Genomic DNA, 21030 nt, shown 5'->3' with positions numbered 1-21030 from the left:
CAGTCTGTGAGAGTTCCCATTGCTCAGAATGGCTCTAGAAATGCTCATCAGTTATTTCGAAGATCAACCGTGTGAGGAAAAGTTTCTGCAGCTGTTCAGGCTTTTTAGGAGACTCTGACTTAGACATGGCTGCTATGGAAAGAGAGACTTCAATGATGCTTCTGCAGCAACATCCCTGGGGAGAAAGCTAGTCTACTTATTTAAATTTGCCCTATATTCATAGCTCTTTATCCCTTCCTGAATTTGAGCTTCCCCTGCCCTATATTCATAGCTCTTCATCCCTTCCTGAATTTGAGCTTCCCCTGGTATCATTTTCCTTCTACCTGAAAAACACGCCTGTAGCATTTCACTTAGTGCAGTTCTGCTGGTTTCAAATTATGTTTTGTGTGTCTAAGAATTATTTCACTTTATTCTTGAAATCTTTTTGCTACAATTTTGGGTTGGAAGTTATAATTTGGGGGTTGCAATTTTGGGTTGGAAGTCATTTTCTTTGATCACTTTGAAGAAATTTTTCTCTCATCTTTGGCTTCTATTCCGTCTGTTTAAAAGGCAGTATTTGCCTAATTGTTGCTCTTTTGAAGGCAACCTGCCTTTTTTGTTGTGCCTTCTGACTGCTTTAAAAGTTTCTTTCTCTTTGGTTTTTAACATTTTCAGTGAGGTACCTGGTTGTTTATCTTGTTTGAGGTTTATAGGGCTTCTTGAATCTGTGAATAAATGTCTTTCAGTTTTGGAAAATTGTCCTTCATTATTTCTTCAAATAATTCCTACACATTCTCTTTTCTTTTTCTTAGGATTTCACTTATGCCTTCTCACTGTGTCCTCTGTTTCTCATCTTTCTTTCTAATGTTTCCATCCTTTTGTTTCTCTTTGCTTCATTCTGAATACTTTCTTACAGATCAATATCCAGGGTACTTGTTCTCTTTACTGTCTAGTAGGCTGTTAAATCAATCTTCTGTTGCTAATTTCAGTTATTTCCCAGTTCTTGTAGTTTCTCTTTGGTTCTTTATCATGGTTTTCAGCTCTCCGCCAAAATTGTCTATCTTGTCTTGTCTCTTTGAACAAAAAAAGTATGGTTAAAGTCTATATCTAAAAACTAACATCTGAAGTGCATGTGAGTTTTATTTTCAGTTATCTGATTGTTTTCTTGTCTCCAAGTGCCTGGCTATTTTTTACTGTGTGTCAGACATTGTATTTGCAAAAATGTTGTAGAGGCTGGCACGGTGGCTCATGCTGTAATCTCAGCACTTTGGGAGGCTGAGGTAGGTGGATCACTTGAAGTCAGGGGTTCGAGACCAGCCTGGCCAACATGGTGAAACCCTGTCTCTACTAAAAATACAAAAATTAGCAGGGCATTGGTGGCAGGTGCCTGTAGTCCCAGCTGCCTGGGAGACTGAGGCGGGAGAATCACTTGAACCCGAGAGGCAGAGGCTGCAGTGAGCTGAGGTCATGCCACTACACTCTAGCCTGGGCAACAGAATGAGACTCTGTCTCAAAGAAAAAAAGAAAAGTTGTAGAAGTAATTTTCAGCTTGGTATAATATTTTCTTCCAAAGGGAATTTGTTTTTATTTTGCTAGTCATCTGGGGCATTGATACTCTGGGATTACCTTAATCTAATTTTATCCACACAGCATGTAGGAGAATACTAACCCTGCACAGATTGTGATGGTGATGTAGAATATACTAAAGCCTAGAAAGCACCTCTTCTGGTAAGTAGGGAGATACACAATGAGGTTTCAGTATTTTCTGTGCAGCTATTTATTTGAAAATTACTACATGACCAGGAAACATTTCAATTGCTTTGCAAATATTATTAACGTAATTCTTATAACAGTGATTTGGAGGTGAATATTATTATCCCTGTTACTAGATGTGAAACTGAGGCAAAAAGGAGTTAGGTAACTTGGACAACAGTACACAGCTTTAAATAGACCTGGGCTTTGAATCCAAGTAGTAAGACATGATGCTGTTGAGGTGAATTTAGACTTTGCACACTATATTATTCTGAGAAATGGTAAATTTTGGAATTATGGGGGAGGGCAGTTAGGAGTGGCATTTTTTATTTTGATAATTATAAATTTCGAACTGCATTATCTATGTGCCACTTTGATAGTGGTACTGGGGTGTTTAGGAGAAAATTGCAATAGTAGTTGTTATATAGGGAAGGGGACACGCCAGGAAAGATCTCAATTTGTGTTCAGTCATTGCTGCAGTTCAGAATTGGGAGGAGGCGGAATTGTGGATTAAGTGTGGGGTCTCTAAAGACTCTTTTGCACTGAGAGCAGCAGTATGAAGAAATTACATCTTAGAATCAGAGTTTGTGCTGGATTCATGCGTGGGATTTGTTGATTGTGTTTCTTTCTACAATGACTGCTCAGGCTGCTTCAGCATGAACAGTTGGCTCAGTACCCAGAGAGTGTTTGATTAGCTAAGTTAGGATGCAAAAAGTCACACACTATAGAGGAAATTTACCCTGGAATAAATGTAGATCATTTAGTCAAATTGCTATATTCTCAGCATGTTAAGACATCCCTGGGAGAAAATGCCACAGGAGCTTTCATAGAAGTACAAGTAAACAGAACTTACTTTCCAGGAAACCTGAAAAGCATGACCTAACGTGATTCAGGATCAGCCAACATGACCTTGGAGGAAAAGAGGTCCTAAAAAAGGAAACATCCTGAGTGAGTCCTGAAACTGATCCTATAGAGGGTTTTATGAGTCAAAACCCTTGGTTGCAAGTGAACAGAAAACAGATTCAAGCCTAATCAGAGGCATAAAGTGGGGGAGGGGTGGCCAGCACAAATTACTGTCTTTGGCTTGACTACGTTGCATGTCGGTATAAATTTGTGCTTGCTGGAGTTGGAAAGAGAGACCCAAAATGTTTTCAGCAGGTCTACATATACTTTAAAGATTCTGAACTTAAAGGGGAGTGGAGGAATGTATTGGCTCATGATACTGGGAACAACAGGCATGGCACTAATTCACAACTGACTGGGTCCGGTCCAGAGGCTGAAAAATTACCACTGCTGCTCTTGCCTCATCACCCACTTTTGGTGTCTGCCCCTCTCTTTGTGGGTGTGTTAACTTCCGCTGCACCTGTGCTTCTCCCATATTGCTATGGAAGAGGGACACAGACATCTTTCACTCTTCCTAGATTAGTCAGCCTGGGTCAGGTGTTGATGAACAATCTACTACTGCATAACATATTACTCTAAAAATTAGCAGCTTAAGACAAACATTTATCATCTCAGTTTCTGAGGGACAGGAATCTGGGAGCAGCTTAGCTGGGTCATTCTGGCTCAGGGTTTTTAATGGGGTTGCAGTTAAGCTATTGGCCAGGGCTTCCATCATCTGAAGGAGCTGGAGGAAATGCTTCCAAATTCATTCACGTGGCTGTTGGTGGAGAGGATTCAGTTCCTTGCCATTTGGGCTCTCTGTGGGGCTATTCATACAGCATAGCAGCTGACCTCTTCAACAGTGAGTGATCAGAGAGTGAAAGAAACCGAAATGGAAGACCAAAAAGTGTCTCTCATAACCTCGTATCGGAAGTGACATATCATAAGTTTTGCGGTATTCTATTAGTTATATGGACCAGCCCTGGTACAGGATGGGAAAGGACTGTACAAGAGTCTGGACCAGGAAGTGATCATCAGGGGCTGTGGTAGGACCACTGCAGGTGCTGTGAAGGCAGAACTCTAAGGTGGCCCCCAAGATTCTCGCCCTCGGTGTACGCACTGCGTAATTCTCTCCCTTTTAATGTGGGCTGCACCTGTGAATATGATTGAATAGTTACTGCTTTGATACGGTTACCTTTCATAACAAAGGTAAAGGAATTTTGCAGATATAATTAGCAATAGCAATAGATTTTTGAGTTAACCACAAAAGAGATTATTTGGGTAGCCCTGACCAATTCCAATGAGTCCTTTAGCAGAGACTCAAAGACTTAAAGCAGTGGCCCCCTGATGGCCTTGAAGAAGAAAACTGCGATGCTGTGAAATGGTGGGTATCTCTAGGGTCTGAGGGCCTCAATGCTACCTCTGCAAGGAACAGAATTCTGCCAACAGCAAGTGAGCTTAGAAGGGGATCCCAAGCCTCAGATGAGATTGGAATCCTGGCTGACAGTTCGACGGCAGCCTGGTAAAAACCCTGAGTGGAGGACCAAGCTGAGCTGTGCCAAGATGCCTGACCCACAGAGATGGTAAGATAATAAGTGTATGTTATTTACCTGCTAAACTTAGGGCATTTCGTTATTCAGCACAGAAACATGTACAATGCCTGCTTGTGAAAGATAAGGGTTTAAGTGAAGGTCTTCTCTGTCCATCTTTCCTCAAATTGTGAATTGAGGTGAGGTCCCCAAGGAAAGAAAGTGCTGTTAGAGGGACAAGGGGGATGCAAAGGCTGCTAGGCAAACAGTCTACAGCTGCCACAGTTTATTAGGGTGTTTCAAACCTGGGCACTTCAGCCGGTTCGAGAATATGTCGTCAAGCCAACAGTGCTCTCCACTGCTGTCTAGAATATTGTTCTCAAAATATGGTCTGTGTACAACCGGTGATGGAACTCTCTGGAGTGTTTGTTAAAATGTAGGCTCCTAGGTCTCACTCCAGATGTATTGACTCAGTCTCTATGGGGATTTGTATTTTATTTATCCTTTCATAGTTTTTATATTTTGAAGATTTTTCAAAATCAAAAAAAGTTGAAGGAAACAGAAGTGTGAGCATTTGTTTGCCTTTCACTGAGGTTCATCCATTGTTAATATTTTATCCCATTTTCTCCTCATATACATATTTATGTATATAATTTTGTTGCAGAACCATTTGAAAGTAAGTTACAGTAATCACGACATTTCACCCCTAAACACTTTAGTAATATAAACTACAAATAAAAACTACCTCATATAATTACATGCCCTTCTCACACTGTAGAAATGAAACATTGATGTATTAGATAAAATACAGTGAAATTTTTCCCATACGCCTCAAAATGCCCTTTGGAGTATTGTTTCTCAAATTTTGATCCTTGGACTAGTAGCGTTGCACCATCATATTTTAATAAGAACCCAGTGAGTGACAAGCGCACCCATTTGAGAAGCCCCGTAGCAAGTTTTTGATTGAATATCTAATCAAGGATTGTATTACATCTGGCTATCAAAGTTTTCTTTACTCTTTAGCATCTCTGAGCTAGAATCGTCCATTTTTTCCCTATTCTTTCTTCCTCTGCTGCCTGCCTCCCCCTCCCCATTCTACCTTGATGAAAACAATTGTGAAATTTTAAAACACTCCCATGCTTTTGAAACTAACCACATAAAGTTGTGTAAGTGCTTAATGACTGGTACAAGCAAGATGGAGAGGAATCTTGTGGCAAGCGAGATCACTAAAAGTTGACTGAGGTTTCATAAAAGACGTGGCATTTCTGTAGATCTTAAAATTGTAGACCAAGTTAGTTTCTCTTGACTAACTAGGAAACAAAGGACATTCACTTTAAAAGGTAAGCTGGAGTCAACTGAGGAATTTGGTTCAAAAACAATCAAAATTTTAATTTTTAAAAATTTCTGGACTCAGAAAAAATGTTAAAAATAATTTCTGGACTCAGAAAAATGGGGGCTACTTAACTGAGCACAGTTACCTCCAGGCGGTGGGACTAGTGATTTCCAATATTTTAGTGTATTTTATGTAACTCTTTTGTAAAAAGACATTTTTGTAAAATTCTGACTTGCATTATAAATTTCATGTGAGACTTTTCCGTAAGAGTAAAAATCCAGCATTAAAAATCATTTCATTAATGTACATTTGCATATCATAGTTTTCTTTCTCCCCTGTCATTGGACATGTAAGTTGCTTCCAAATCTTCACTGCAATAAGAAGCCTTGTTCATACAATTATTACATCTCTGATTATTATAACAGAGTCCTAACAGTAGAGTTGCTGAGACAAAGCTTACAATAGACTCAAATTGGGGTGTGTGCCCAACTCATGCAGATTCACTTGCAGGCTCTGATAGTGCCATCATTCTCAGTCTTAACCCTAACCATTCTGAGCCAGTAATAGGACATCTGGATTCAAGTTGGGTGAAAAGAAACCTGGAAACCTGACATACAAACAGGGTACTCTCAGGTGAGGACCTGGTGCAAAGATGCCAGGCTTCTAAGCTGGGTTTTGATGTTGCTTCTGCTGTTCCTGTCCTTCCTGAAGCTGGTTTCTGCAGCCCTTCCTTAGGTTGTGTGAGCAACCTTAGACTCCTTCCCTTAAAAATCCATGGTTTCCTCGTTATTCTGGGTTCCTTTCTGTTGCCAACAAAAAAAGAAACCCCAAATAATATTGATGGCAGATTTTATATGATAGACACCTATAGAAAAGTAATATTTGGAGTTAGCCATTGGACTTTATTGGGGCAAAAGGCAGTAAGGCTCCATTCTGTGTTCTAGTGCAGAAATTTAAGAGCTCATGGTAAGTGGTGGCCAAATAGCTAGTCCATTTATCACCCTGAGGCAACTGGGCATCTCTTTGGAAGTGAAACTTTGGGTGTCTGGATAGCTGATGCCAAAATGAAGAGAATGGAGGCTGATGAAGCACCCCAACTTCATAAATTATGTGGCTAATTCTGGTCCAGAGTCACATAGTCATTAAGTAGAGGTGACGTGATTCAAACCCACACAATCTCATGTCATAACCTTAGTTTTCAACCACTTATTTTTATTCTCTTGCAAAAAGCAGCAAAGTCTCCTTTATATGAAAAGAAGTGAATGCCAATGGCTCCTACCCATAGAATTGTCAGATTTAGCAATTAAAAATACAAGATTCCCAGTTAAATTTGAATTTCAGTATAAGTATGTCTGAGGTATTGCCTGGGATATACTTGTACTAAAAAAATTATTAGTTTATCTGAATTCAAATTCAACTGGACATTCTGGACTTTATCTTGCAATCCTATGTAGTCCAACCCTATATGTCTTTTCAGTGCTGCTCTCTCAGTAACCAAAAAAAAAAAAAAATTAATTTAAATTCAGCACATACATGCCTCAGAGGATAGAGAGGAAAAAAAAATTTTAAGAGGAAATTTCAGAAATTCAGATCTCACCGAAATCATTGCTATAGTACTCACCAGGTAGTCTGTATTCAATGAGCTAGCCTAGGCAGCCAGCTTTAATTTCAAGTTTGATGGCCTGGTGAATGCAAACCATTGTTGAATGCTGTCTTATGCCAGATGACATTGAATTCCTTCCCCTTCATTATGCCAGAGTCTTTTTGACTCAAAAGACTGTAAGAGCTAGTATTGGTTTGGATACATGTATGTGTGTGTCTCTGACCCACCTATCTCTCATTCTGTTCTGCTTCAGGGCCCAGAAGAATCTTTTCTTCCCATGGGAAGTAAATTGTGAAGGCAGGCCACAGAATCCTTTAAAATGCACATTACTGTTCTTCATAGGCCAAGACTGCAGCTGGGAGGGTGCAATGAAAATGGGATTTCTAAACGAGCAGAGTTAGGAGGAGTCATGCTGAAAACAGGCAACTGAAGACTCCAAGGGGGTGTAGTCACAGATTCAAAGGCAATGCAATAATCAGGGCCCAGGAAATGGTCAGAGAAGCAGAAGTCTCTGGCTTAGATTAAACATGAAATCTTTGGGAACCAAACTGATGAGCCAGCCTTTAAGGTCTGTGTTTTATTTTTACTTTTTGATATAAAACAAAACCCAAAACTTTCATTCCCCAAGTGTCATCAGTGTTGTATCAATGCTGAGAAACTAGATGGGAATAAGGTACAAGTATCTGCATATATATCGTTTAGTCTTTTGAAAATAGCCTAGGATGTGGTGTTGCTTCTGATCAACTATTTTAAATGTATGAGGCAAACAAATTACAGCCACTTGGCTCTCCTACTGAAATAGCCTTTTTAAAAAAGGATGGGGAGCTAATTTGTGGATTCAGGAAGTTGCCAAGGATAGACATCCCTATTATGGACTCAGAGACAAACGTTTTAATTATATTCCACAGGGCCTATTATGAGTAACTTTAACTGACCCACAGGTAGAGTCTCTCCAGGAAAATAGCATCCACCAAGTATTTACAACAGAGGGGATTTAATTCAGGGAACTGGGAAATGAAATCAAATATGGTGAGGAGTGCAGGTAACAGTAGGGTGTCACTTTCATGCTGGAAGGATGCTATGGGATCCCAGGGGTGAGCTCACTTTATGGAAGCTGGAATGGCAGATCTGCCCATCAGGAGCTTCAGTCATGGAAAAGGTGGCGCTGGTGCCAGAAAAGCTGTCCAGCATGTCATTACTTAATCAGGTGGTGATTCTCACTGCAACTGCTGTTCCACATGTTGTCTCCTCATTGGAGCAAATTAATGCAGTGACTAAGGCAGATCTGAATACTGAATGATTCCTGTGGCAAATCCTAATATAATTGCAATAAAAGTATCTAGATCTTGGAGAAAGGCTTTGTTCCCTTTAGCAAGTAATTATTCTTTTCAGAAAATGTATCTGAGTGAATCAGATAGTACACAGTACATGAAGATGTTTGAGTTTTAGATTCTATGATCGGGGATCCAGGATCCACAACAAAGCCAGGGACAAAGTTGAATGTGCCTGGCCATATTCCATCAAACCCCTAAAGAACAAATGAGTTGCATGAGCGGATTGTTTACATGCCCACTGAGCCCACCATACCACTGTTTCATCTGCAACCTGTGCTTGTGGTCTCATGGGGAGTCCCTTTAACAAGCTATTGAGTACAAAGGATGACTTTTCAGGATAACAGCTACTACTGACTATAAGTAGATTTTGCAGCTTTAGAGCCTTTGACAGGGCTAATCCTAAGACAATGGAGAAGGGAAAGCCTCCCATTAGGTGGAATATTGGGTAATACATCTCATTGTAACTTTACCTGAATGAAGATGAGGCCTAAAGTCAGGCTCTGTAACAAGTTCTTGGGCATGTTGGTCAAGAACATAGAGGAATACTGACTATAGGATTCAGAAAAAGGATGTGATCATGGAACATTCGAATGGATCCAGAACATGAGACAGTTAAGGAGTACGTTGAGCAAGCATGAAAAGGAGGCTGAACTGACCTGATGGTATGAATGCCTATTCATGCCATTGAGAGCTGCTGCTTCGGTCTTTCTGATGAGCATCCAGATAGAACATGACTGAGGCAGCCACAAAAGTAGCGATAGGGCCTTTGTACAGACTCCACAACACAGCCTTTCCCTCATCAAAGCAGACCATGCTAATACGATAGCTGAGTGATCCATTGTCAACCTTAGAGACCAGCCCACATCTCTGATATGGCATCATAACTAGTAAACACAGTGAACTCCTTGTTGTATTATATCTAGTTGCTCTCATTATGGAAGGGAACAGCATTTCTTTTCCTACGTCCTCCCTGTTGTGCCCCTGCCAGTACTACCAATTGCAAACTTTCCAAATGCTTCATACACTATCTTGTTATCCCACCCAAATTGGCTATGAAAGGAGTTATTTGATCAAAAACAAAGAATGAAGGCAATGGACTAATTAAAATGTAATTCACTGTTTTATGTTCCCTATTTATGAAGTAGTTAGCCTTATGAGATGGTGCAATGGTCACTACAGACAGTGCTGCAATCTCACAGGGGATCTTCTTCCATCTGATGACATAGCTACTTTGTAGAACACTGGTTAGGCTCTGAACTAGTGTTTGAAATAAGAAACACTTTCCCCACAATTAAAAGACATGGATCTAGGAACCAAGGAGAGAGGAGGGACTGATGTATCTAACGATGATAACTAATTAATCTATTCCCAAAATTTTTACTTGCTGTCCCTCTTAGGGTGACCCATCTCTTGTTAGTACTTAAGGAATGCTTTCATCATGTAATATATACTGTGATTGCTCTAAATTGGAAGCTAAAACTGGTAATTTGGGCTCTTCCTGCTAGGGGACAACAAATGGCAGAAAGTGGGATACTGTGTTAGCTAAGGTGACTGACCTTGCCTAGTAAGGGAAGATGAAATACTGCTGTACAAATAGATCTAGGAGGAATGTGAAAGGAACTCTGTGGATCCTTACTTTTCCTCATGTGCTCAGTGGGAAAGATGAATCAAAGATGATTGCCCTTCTATGCACAAGACCACTAGGAACTGGAACAACTCAAGAACCAAGGTTCAGGTTATTCCATTAAAAAAAAAAGCTGAGGGGCTGGCCAAAGGTAAGGAGATTACATTATGGATAATAGCAAAGAGAACACCTAATACTGGTTCTGGCTTGGGGGTAAATGGCAGAAAGAAAGATCTGTTTCCTTGCTTGATGCGTCATGACTTAGTGCAAAATGTTTTCTCTCCATATTTTACAGTGTGCTGGTGACGGTAAAGTATGCCTTTTGGACCAGAGGTTGAAGCAGATTTGAGGGGAAATGGCATTACCAAGAGTAGTACTATTCAAAGTGAGGGGTCTGCAGACTGATGCTGGTGTGTGAACTGTTTATTACTGGTTCATGATAAGAGAAGTGCAGAACTAGAGTATTTAAAATTATGCTGTCAAGGTGGCATTAAAATTTCTATGCCTATTGTATGTAAACTGAGGCTTGCATTTGAAGTTCTTTAATTTCATTTTTCTAGCAATTCATTTTTATTTCATTTTCCCAATGAATTTGTCCATGACAGATTAGAAACAACAGTTTACTGCTGCTTTGCTACAGATAGTTTGAGAAACACTGATCTTAATGAGCAGTGGCCTTGTGAAATATATTGTAACTCCCAAGATATAAGCTGCTCAGTTAACTCATTGGTATATTTCTATTCATTCAACTTTGACTGTACAAACATGCAGATTCCACATAGACAAAGATACCTCCACCTAACACCACCTAAATACTCTGTGAACAATGGCAAGCTCACTCGTCTTCACAGTGGCAAGTGACCAAAGTTACCCACAGCTTTCTTGGAATTGTCTGGGCCTTTGCTCTTTTTGGTGCTTGATTGTTCTTCCTTGAGTTCTGGAGTTACCAGTATCCTTCTAATTTCCTTCTTGCTTATGTCCTAAACCTGTTTGTTGCTTGTCACTAAACTCACCTTAAATGATACAAAAGGTGTTGCAATTTTAAAGGCATTTGAAAAATATCACCAAGTTGCTTTCCAGGGACTTAATTATCAGTGTGTGGCCTCACCAATAATTTAAGCCACTGTCTCCAGGTATGTTTCTCAGAACTGAATATAAAATGTATATAAGTGTATGTACAAACACACACATACACATATGTATATATGTAGAGATATCTGTCTATATATAGACATATATATCTCTATATCATAGATATCTAGATTTGATATCTATATATCAAATATATATACGTATATGACATTCTGCCAGTTTGGACATTGGGACTTTAAAATATTTCATATATTTGAACATTATTGAAGGTGAAATTTTAGGGATATGAGGTGTCAGTACACTTTTATGTGCAAGTTATAGAAACAAATTTCCAATGCGCTTAAGCAGAGGGATTTTATTAGCATTACATAGAAGGGGAGGTTACTGGGGTAGTTTATAGAATTGAAGTAAGAGGCATGGGAACCAAGTCATGAGGACATGCTTGTTGGGGGCACTCATGTGTGCTCCAGTGCACTTGACTGCTCACCTTCAAGCACTCACCCTCAGCCTTCCTGTTCACTTCTCATCGGTTGGTTTCTTTCTGTTGAAGTTCTCTTTGTGTGGCAGGAATTACTGCTGCCAGTAGTTCCAAATATATGCTTTCTGTCTACAAGCTTAGCAGAAAGAGCTCTTGTTTAATTTGCAGTAGTACTCTGGCCCTTCTTGGATCACATGTCCCCCTCCCACCTTGGACAGGTTGCCATGATTATTCACACCTGGATTATTTAGCCTATCCTTAGATGGAGTGGTAGAGCAGACCATTGTGATCAATGTGGTTAATAGTCCCTCCAGAATGAGATAAAACAGGGAGGGAGAGTTGTCCTGGAGGCAGGATTTCTGGGCATGCCTAAATGTCCTCTACACACTTAGCAAGAGCTCTTGCCTTTTGGGCAGATGGATCACATATTCAAATCAATGTTTTCAGGAGACTAAGATGGCAATGGTACATAAGTAGCTTGATCATATAATTTATCATTCATACGGGGACACTTTTGAAAGTAAAAGAGGCTACTATTAATAATTAATGGAATGCCTGCTTGCCACAGGAAAGCTGAGCAACTGAAAGCAGACAGACGATTTTGGAGTTGTTGCACTAACTTCTGATGTGATACAGATCTAACAGTAGTTATGACTATAAAACCATACATAGTTTTACAATCACTGTCAACCACTGACTGGGAGAAAATAACTTTTTGGAACCAGGGATAAGGCTCACAAAAAGGTCAAGATTCACAAAAAGATTAAATCTACACTGAAATAAACTATCAGCTTCTCCATAGTTGGTTCTCAGCGGAATTGCCTTGGGGTGGTGAATCACTGATGTGATCTGTGAGATTTCACAGTAGAGTGGTTAATAGAAGGCCTCAAAGTCATAAGCCCAACTTAATTTAGTCTTGACTTTGCCATTTGTCAATTGTAAGCTTGAGTAAGTTCTTAACCTCTCTGAACCTCAATGTCTTCATCTATAAAATGGAAATTATAATACTTTATGTGATTGTGCCTAGAATTATGGTGTATTACTATCTGCTATATTAGTATATAGTACATAATATATATGTAATGCTTATATTAGTATATGTTTAGTAATACTGAAAGGTTAGCATTAATACTACCAAAAGGGTTAATAAGATGCAGGAGAAAATTATTGATTTTCTTTTAGCAGGTAAAATCTCCTATTAAACACTGTTCATTGATTCTTTCTTCCATCTTTTTTTACTTACGTGATCTGCTCCTCTGATCTGACAAACTTACCACAAGTACAAAAGAACACCCCATTTGTTGGCCAGGGAGGAGTGGCCGGACCTCTCTCATTTGGTTTAAGGATGTCTTTGGTTTGTCAGTGGTGTCACTTGGTGCCCTTCAAAAATAGCTTTAGAATTGGTAAGAAAGAAAAATCTGGTTCAAAGGACTTTAAATAGTGAGCATGGAGTGAGCCGTGGCAACAGATGTGGCCCCAAATAAAACTTGGAAGGTAAACGTAGATGGGAATTAGGATCATAACTAGAGGGGACATCAGGGTCAAGGAGTGTTACTCAGTGTGTGGGAGCCTGGGGAAAGAGCCCCTCTGTGAAGGGCCAGGCAGATTAGGAGGAGGGCTAAGGTTTAGGGAAAGATAGGAAGAGAGAAAATTGAGGCAAGGAGGAATTACCAGAGATGGGTTAAATAGGGAGGAGAGTAGATGACAGAATTTCTGTTTCTCAAAGAAGGTGGTAGCTGATCTTTGGACAGTAAGAGATTGGAAGCCGAAGGAGATTCGTTCTATAGTGACTCATGCTGGGCCTGGATCTCACTGCCTGAGCAGATGGGGGCATGGGTAAAGATGCCCCACTTAAAGAAATCTTCTTACCCTATAAATCGCTCAGCATTGGTTACACATGCCCCTCTCTTGCCTAAATTTGCCAGTCTTTACTAAACTCAGAAAACTTCCTTGGAGAATTTCTAGTTATAGAAACAAATAGAACTGAACAAAGGGTGACCTACATGGTATATCTGGGCAGCTTGATTTATATGAACAGACCAACATACACATCTGTTCAAATGCATCAAACTCAAGTTCTCTGTATTTGAAAGTCTATATACCAAATTAAAGCTTTTATATTGTCCCTTCTTTAGTCTTATCTTTAGTGTTGAATTTATAAAGTTAAGGCATTGAAATACATATAGTTATGTCATAAGATGTCAAATTCACTTTTCCTACAAATATTGAAGTCCCAGCTATCTACTCTCAAGTTATTTTATTCCCTTATAGACTTATTTTTAAAGGTCTCTTGAAAACAAGGATTTATTCTTTTTTTTTTTTTTTTCTTTGAAGGAAATAAAGAAACAGGGGTCCTGGAAAGTAAAATAGCTAGCCAAACTCTTTTCCAAACTCTTTTCTTTTTCCTTTCTTTCTCTCTTTCCTTCCTTCCTTTTTCTTTTTTCTTCTTTTTTTTTTTTTTTTTTTAGATGGAATCTTGTTCTGTTGCCCAGGCTGGAGTGCAGTGGTGCAATCTTGGCTCACTGCAACCTCTGCCTCCCAGGTTCAAGCAATTCTCATGCCTCAGACTCCTGAGTAGCTGGGATCACAGGTGCTCGCCACCACGCCTGGCTAATTTTTGTATTTTCAGTAGAGAAGGGGTTTCACCACATTGGCTAGGCTGGTCTCCAACTGCTGACCTCAGGTGATCCACCCGCCTCAGCCTCCCAAACTGCTGGGATTACAGGGATGAGCCACCATGCCCAGCCTCCAACTCTTTTCTTATATAAAAGAAAATTCCCACATTTGCAAGATAATGCTTCAGTTAATAGTCAGTGTTTTCTTTTTAATGTTGACACTAAAAATAAATAGGAATTTTTAAGTTAACATGGTTTTTCTGTCAGAAAACTCCTATAAAAACCATAAGGCACATTAAACTTACTACAAACTTCCAATGGCTCACAACTAATGTTTGTTTTAGCTTCAAGATTAAAAGTGTTTTTGCTACCATTACTAAGTAAATGTGTGTCTCTTACATTTTACATTACTCTGTTAAAATATAACACATCTTCTTTCAACGTTTTGTTGTGAAAGGAGACATTTGGTGTTCATTGATGTATTTATTTAAACAAACAAAAAAACAGAGCCCAGTTCTTGTGTCAGTAGCTCTTCATCCCTTAGTTTTCTTAATTAATTATCTTCATTTTGTGTTACTTTGGAATGTCTGGAGACATTTGAAAATCCAACTCACAGTAGTTTAAATGTATTACTTAATTAACAGGAAGACTAGAGGTAGAGGCCTCAGCACAGACAGGAGCAGACTCAACAGTGTCATCACAGACCCAGCTTCTTTCCATCCATCTGCTCTGTCATCCTTGTTACTGTGACTTCGTAATCCTCCTACTTGTTTCCTCACAACTGTAAGATGGCAGCTCTAGCTCCAGACATCAAATCAATGCTCTGAAAGTAGAGGGAAGGGGTTTGCCATCATGTTCTGCTCTTGCATCCAATTTAGAGGCTCTCACTTCCATCCCAAGTCAGACATGCTCATCTCATTTACATTTCTGGACACTTTGTCAGTTCTTTTCAATATAGGCAGTCGCGTCCTGAAACACAGCTTGACAGAGGAGTCGTTAGCAAGGAAGCAGAGAAATGGTACTGGTGTCTGTCACAGTGTCCTTCCAAATGTAATCATCTCCTACTAAAGTCTTCTTTTAATGGTATTCTATTACATTTAGCTAGTTGATGCTTCTCGGCTGGCTCCCTTTTTTTTTTTTTTTTCCATGAGATGGATCTTTACTCTTGTCACCCAGGCTGGAGTGCAATGGCATGCTCTCAGCTTACTGCAACCTCCAACTCCCAGGTTCAAGTGATTCTCCTGCCTCAGCCTCCTGAGTAGCTGGGATTACAGGCACCCACCACAATGTCTGGCTTATTTTTTTGTATTTTTAGTAGAGACGGGGTTTCACCATGTTTGCCAGGCTGGCCTCGAGCTCCTAACCTGAGATGATCCACCCACCTCTGCCTCCCAAAGTGCTGGGATTACAGGCGTGAGCCACTGCGCCCAGCCTGGCTCCTTTTACTCAACCACTGTAATCCCACTGGTGTGATCTTTCTAAAACACAACCTGACTTCATCATTAGCTTTCTAGTGTGGCTTAAAATAATGGTCACGATCTACTCCTGGGACATCTTTCCAGCATTTTCTCTTCCATGTGGCCTGCTGGGCATTATTATCATCATATAGGATTTATGTTCTCTCTTGCTGCTGCATCTTTGTTCTATTGTCTGTCCAGAATAACCTTCTACTCTTCCTTATAGGCCAGTGTCTCTTTGTCCCTCAAACCTAATGCTTTGAGAGGTCTTCCTTAACATCCTGCCCCTTCCAAGCTCAAGCATCTTTCCTGTGTCCTTCCACAGTACCTGGTGAGAGTCCTTCTTTCTGCCTGCATCTCTGTATTATGATTTATTTGTTTATGTAATTCACCTATCTTTTGGTGCCAGATGGAGCTTTCTGAGATAAGGGACTGACTCATCCCTGTATAGTTTGTGACCCATAGGTGATGCTGAAATCATATATTTTTAATGGCAGAAAGGATGTTAAAACTTTCCGGATGACAGTGTGAGGTACCATACAAAGAATGACCTAGCCCTGTTTCCCAGGAGGTCAAGATAAGTTGGAGGGCATTTTATTTTCTCTTGTTTCTCAGAACTTGAACCTTTCCTGGCTCTAACTTAGGTATGGATTGTGAGTAGAAGACAAGGCTGCTGAAGCAATGAAGCTTTGCAAACCAAAGTTATTTGGAAGAATTGACTCTGAGTACCAAAACTCACTGGTACAAAGCCAACATGATAACCACTGTACTTAGGAAATGACTCACTGAATTGCATACACAGAACTAGGCCAGGAGATTTTCTTTTCTTGTATACCAGCTAGTCAGGGTAGCAACCACTTTAAATTCTGCAGACTGATAGCCACTAATTCAGATGTACATAGGCACAAGTACTTGATAGAAAGCAGTCTATTATAAAGTATCACTTAATAAAAGCTCTAAGTAGTCTATGCAGGTAGGAGTAAGTCTTATAAAAATTAGGTTTGCCTATTCTCCACACCAATTCCTTGATTCCGATATTCAGTTACAGGTCGCCCGCCCCAGCACCTTCCTATGTAGATACAAGTAGGTGTTCTTTACTTCTAGATTTGAAACGATGACAAAGGGATTGAGTGGGAATGATTAATCTCATACTGGGGAATGATGATTGCTGGATGTATCACCTTACCACACAATAGATGTATTTAAATGTAACAGCTGTAACCAGCATAGGATGGAATTCTGATATCAGGCATAGGTGATAAACTTAAATCAACATTGGAAAAGTAGTTTCCAGCTTCTAATTCAGTGTAGTCCAGATGTTTTGACCCCACATACTGTTGATCCTCCTCAATGTTACAGAAATTTGGTCTCACATTATCTGTGTTGAGAGTTCACCGTATCATTGTAGAACTTTCATTATTTCACTGGAAGTCCTTACATCTGACATAATCAGATGTGTCTAATTAAAAAACTAGTTAGTCTAGCTAAGAAAAAGTTATTCAGATTATACATTTTGAAATTTTTAAACCTAAACATAAAAGTCCACTCATTTTCTAGTCTTTTGGGGAAAACAGAGTCAAAGCCTTCTCCTGAGTATGGTGCCACTGTTTGATTATTTTTTTCTGTATCCATAGAACAAGCTAAATCAATAATGCATTATTCAGTATTTCCAGTTTTTGTTTCTTAAAAATGGCCAGAAACCTTTGCATTCAAATATGTACAAAAAAGTCCAGTTCCTTACTCTTACAATTGACTTTGAATCTTTTGCCATTGTCTCTCCCACACCTAATACAATTTAACTGATTTTTTTTCATCTTTTTTGTGATTTGCTTTTATTTAGCTTTTCCAAAGCATTCATCTTATTCAATTAGTCATTGAAGATATATCACGTTTGGTCTTGTCCTCCCATTTAATCAATGAACATAACATTTTGTTAAAGTATTTGATGATAACCTATGGAACTGCAGGGGGTGGAGGTGCACAGAAAGAGCACACTGGCTTTCCAGAAGCACTTGGTGTGCCATGGGCATCTAGCAATATGTTTTACAGAGAAAAAGGTGACTATTTTCAAGAAGTCCTTGGCCTTACATGTGCACATGTTCAGCACCAACTTTATTTAATGGAGTTTTGTTCAATTGCTCACTACCTTGGTGTACTCGACAAAATGCCTGCTGTCTGCCATGTTAACCCTGGCAATTTCTTTTGTCTGTTTTCTTGGCTTTGCAGCATTCTTGCTAAACAACAACAACAACAACAAAACCCCACTCTGTCAAGCTATATTCTGATATAGAGAGCTATTAAGGAGGATTATATTATCTACCCTTTTGACAAGAAGAAACAATTCGTGATTGAAGGCTGAGCTGGAAAATGGTCCCTGGAAGCACGAGTAGTTCCCTGGACCCCCTTGTGTAATGTGGATTCCTGTACAAGTGCATCATCTTGGGCTCTCCTTCCAGGGAACCAACCCCTCCTGAGATGGGGATTTGAGGGCAAGTAAAGAGAGGGAGTGTTCTCATTAACTGTATGAAACCTGTAAGGAAGAGTGAGAAGCAGGATGACACAGAGAAAGACACTAAGAAAGAATGTGGCTTCAGGTGAAGGCTCAGCCTGAATCCAAGGGAGCTCTGGGCTATAGGATGTTTCTTGCCTTGAAGCCACCACTGGGGCAGGGAGTTGCAAAGCAACGTCACCTGAGAACTGCAGCTTCCATCGTCCAAGTACAATCCTCCAAAGAAGGTTGAAGTTATGTGAGCAGGTAGCAGCAGCTAAGCAACACGTGCATGAAAACTAAATTGATAAAAGCAGTAAAAGGGGATCTGTGTAGGTGATTAACTGCAAATTCACAGAATATCAGATAGTAAATGTGTGGTAGTTTTTAAATAGCTACTTTTATTGGACCCAATTTATGAGCCTCCCTAAATTTTCTGGGTTTCTCCTGTCTCTTGGGCCCTCAACTGGTTAGACAGAAAGAGACCAGGCCCAGTTTCCAAATGTCACCAGCTGACCCGTCTCCTCTGGGAAAGCCAGTTTCAACATGTCTTCCATTATGCCTTCCACCATGGGAAATGCAGCAGCTGCAGAGTCCAGACATGACCCAAGGAAACACACAGACTGCGGTTTCACCTTTCCTCTGTTTCCAGACTCAAACACGAAGCGTCATACAGTTAAAATGCCATACAGTAAGGCATGGCATTTGGCTTTTGTAGTGGTTGTCCCAAGGGGCCATAGCCACAACCAGGAAGAGGATAGGAGTTAATGCCCATGGGGGAAACTTTAACCAATGGGGGCAACTTATAGATAAATTCCTTTTTGCTCTCTTCCTCTGATGGATTGTTTTGAGCTGCTGTGCTTCTGTAGAGCGTGTCTAGAGATTGTCCCTCGTGACTGAGCAAGTGGCTCTATTTTCCATTTTGAATCTGTGGCTGGCAAAGCAAGCACCACCTAGTATGTGCTTTTCATTGTTCCTTGTTTCACTTCCCCTTTTCTCTCACTCTTCCTGCCCTGCAATTGCACCTTCTCACCTCCCCCAAAACGTGTTAGCACATAATCTTAGCCTGATTTCTAAAATCAACAACAACAACAACAACAAAACCCACCAAAACAGAACCACAGGCAAAGACAGCACCCCTAGAGATCAAAGTTTCAGTACATGTATAAATCCCCTAAATGGTGGGATTTCACTGTAAAACATCAGGAGAGATATTTTGAGTAAAGAGAGGGTAATCCTGAAATTGTTCTTTTGTTCTTTTTCTGTCTAAACAGTCACTCCTATTAAAATCTAAGTGGATGCTAAGGAGCATCCCCAGGATGCTACAAAGGTTTTCCTTTGTTAAGATGTCTTTTACAAACTAGCTCGGTGTCATGAGCACTGTGGTGAAGCACGGAAAGTAAAAACAAGGCAGAGGAGAATGTAGCATCCTAGAAGCTGCTTTTCCTCGAAGGAATGCAGAACATTCATGAACCGGCGTAATGATGAGAGTGATGCAAAACATTCTTCTTTTTCAGAAAAGACAATTGACTTGTTCTATGGCTCTGGTCAGATTGAGACCAGCAATTATGAGGCCAGGACTAGTCTTTTAAAAAAATATTGGCAGATAACATTATATATTTTTATCGTGTACAACATGATGTTGTGAAGTACATATACTTTGTGAAATGGTTTTGAGCGTTACTAATGTGCAGGCTAGAGAATCTGTCCCAACCGCAAGTGATGTTTGCATCATCATTGTCACAATTAGTACTGATGGCTGTGGTCAATTTAGTCTGGAGCTATTAAGATGGGTATGGGGGAGTTGTTCTGTTTTCGCTATTTTATGCTTGTAGAAATGGCCTCAATTTTCTCTTCTGTCTGATTAGTCTTAGCATATGGATTTCTTTTTTGCCATATTCTATTGCAGAGGCTGCCTCTCTCTGCTTTTCTCCCTCACATCTGGAATCCAGCCAAAAGCACCAGAACAAGATGCTTCTCACATTTGAGCCCTTTTGTAAGGGTGCTGATTGCAACTTGGGTAACTTCAGTATAATCTAAGGTGGAAGCTTTCTGCTGCTTTTGGGGAAAAAATAAATGTCTAAAAATAAAACCTAGGCATAAAAATAGGGCCAAATACTCATTAACTGCCTCACTTAGCTGAACGCTGAAATTATTTCAACAGCACTAAATCAAGCCTTTGTGTAGAAGAGGTTGGGTATTTTTTTATCCATAGTACTTTATCTTAGATGTTAAATGGGTTACTGTAATTTCTAACTTTATTCAAAACATGAGTTAAATAGTCCTCAGAGACTCAATTTTTGGCTTATGCTCATGCTGACCCTTGACTTGGAGCACTTGTGTTCACAGGCCTCCAGGAATGTATTTTGTGGGCTGCTGTGGGAAAGGATGGGGGGACAGACAGGACCAGGAGCAGAGTATTCAAGGCTTGGGATGCTAGGGTTAAGAATTTGGATCTTACTCTCAGTGTGGTGGGAAGCCACTAGAGGGATTTAATTAGAAGAATATTACAGAATGACTTCTTTGTTAAAAATATGACTCCTGACTGCTGTATTGACAGTGGATTGGAAGGAGACAATAGTAGGAAAAGGGTAACCAGCCAAATGCCTATTTGTAGATATCCAGGTATGAAGGGATAGTGGCTTTCGAGCAGGATTGAAATATAGTTGGAGAGAAGTAGACAAATAATGGAGTTTATCTAATTCATTAACAACAAAAAGACTGGTTAATAGACTAGATATGGGGCATGAGAGAATGGAAGAGTCAAGACTGATTTCTAAGTTTCTGGCCCAAACAACTGGAAGAATTTGGTACTAGTTGAGATGAAGACAGGAGAAAGAACAGGATAGTTTTTGATGTTTTGT

The 21030-nt window shown here is 39.9% G+C and overlaps 1 protein-coding gene across 13 annotated transcripts in view; it reads left to right on the top strand.

The window, feature by feature from the left end:
- The window catches only part of LOC105477551 (HHLA2 member of B7 family), a 79606-nt gene that overhangs the window by 32612 nt on the left and 25964 nt on the right, over positions 1 to 21030 (top strand). The window lies entirely within an intron of this gene.

Source organism: Macaca nemestrina, chromosome 2 (genome assembly GCF_043159975.1).
Source record: "Macaca nemestrina isolate mMacNem1 chromosome 2, mMacNem.hap1, whole genome shotgun sequence".
Taxonomy (NCBI): Eukaryota; Metazoa; Chordata; class Mammalia; order Primates; family Cercopithecidae; genus Macaca; species Macaca nemestrina.
This window is presented reverse-complemented; position numbering and strand designations above follow the sequence as displayed.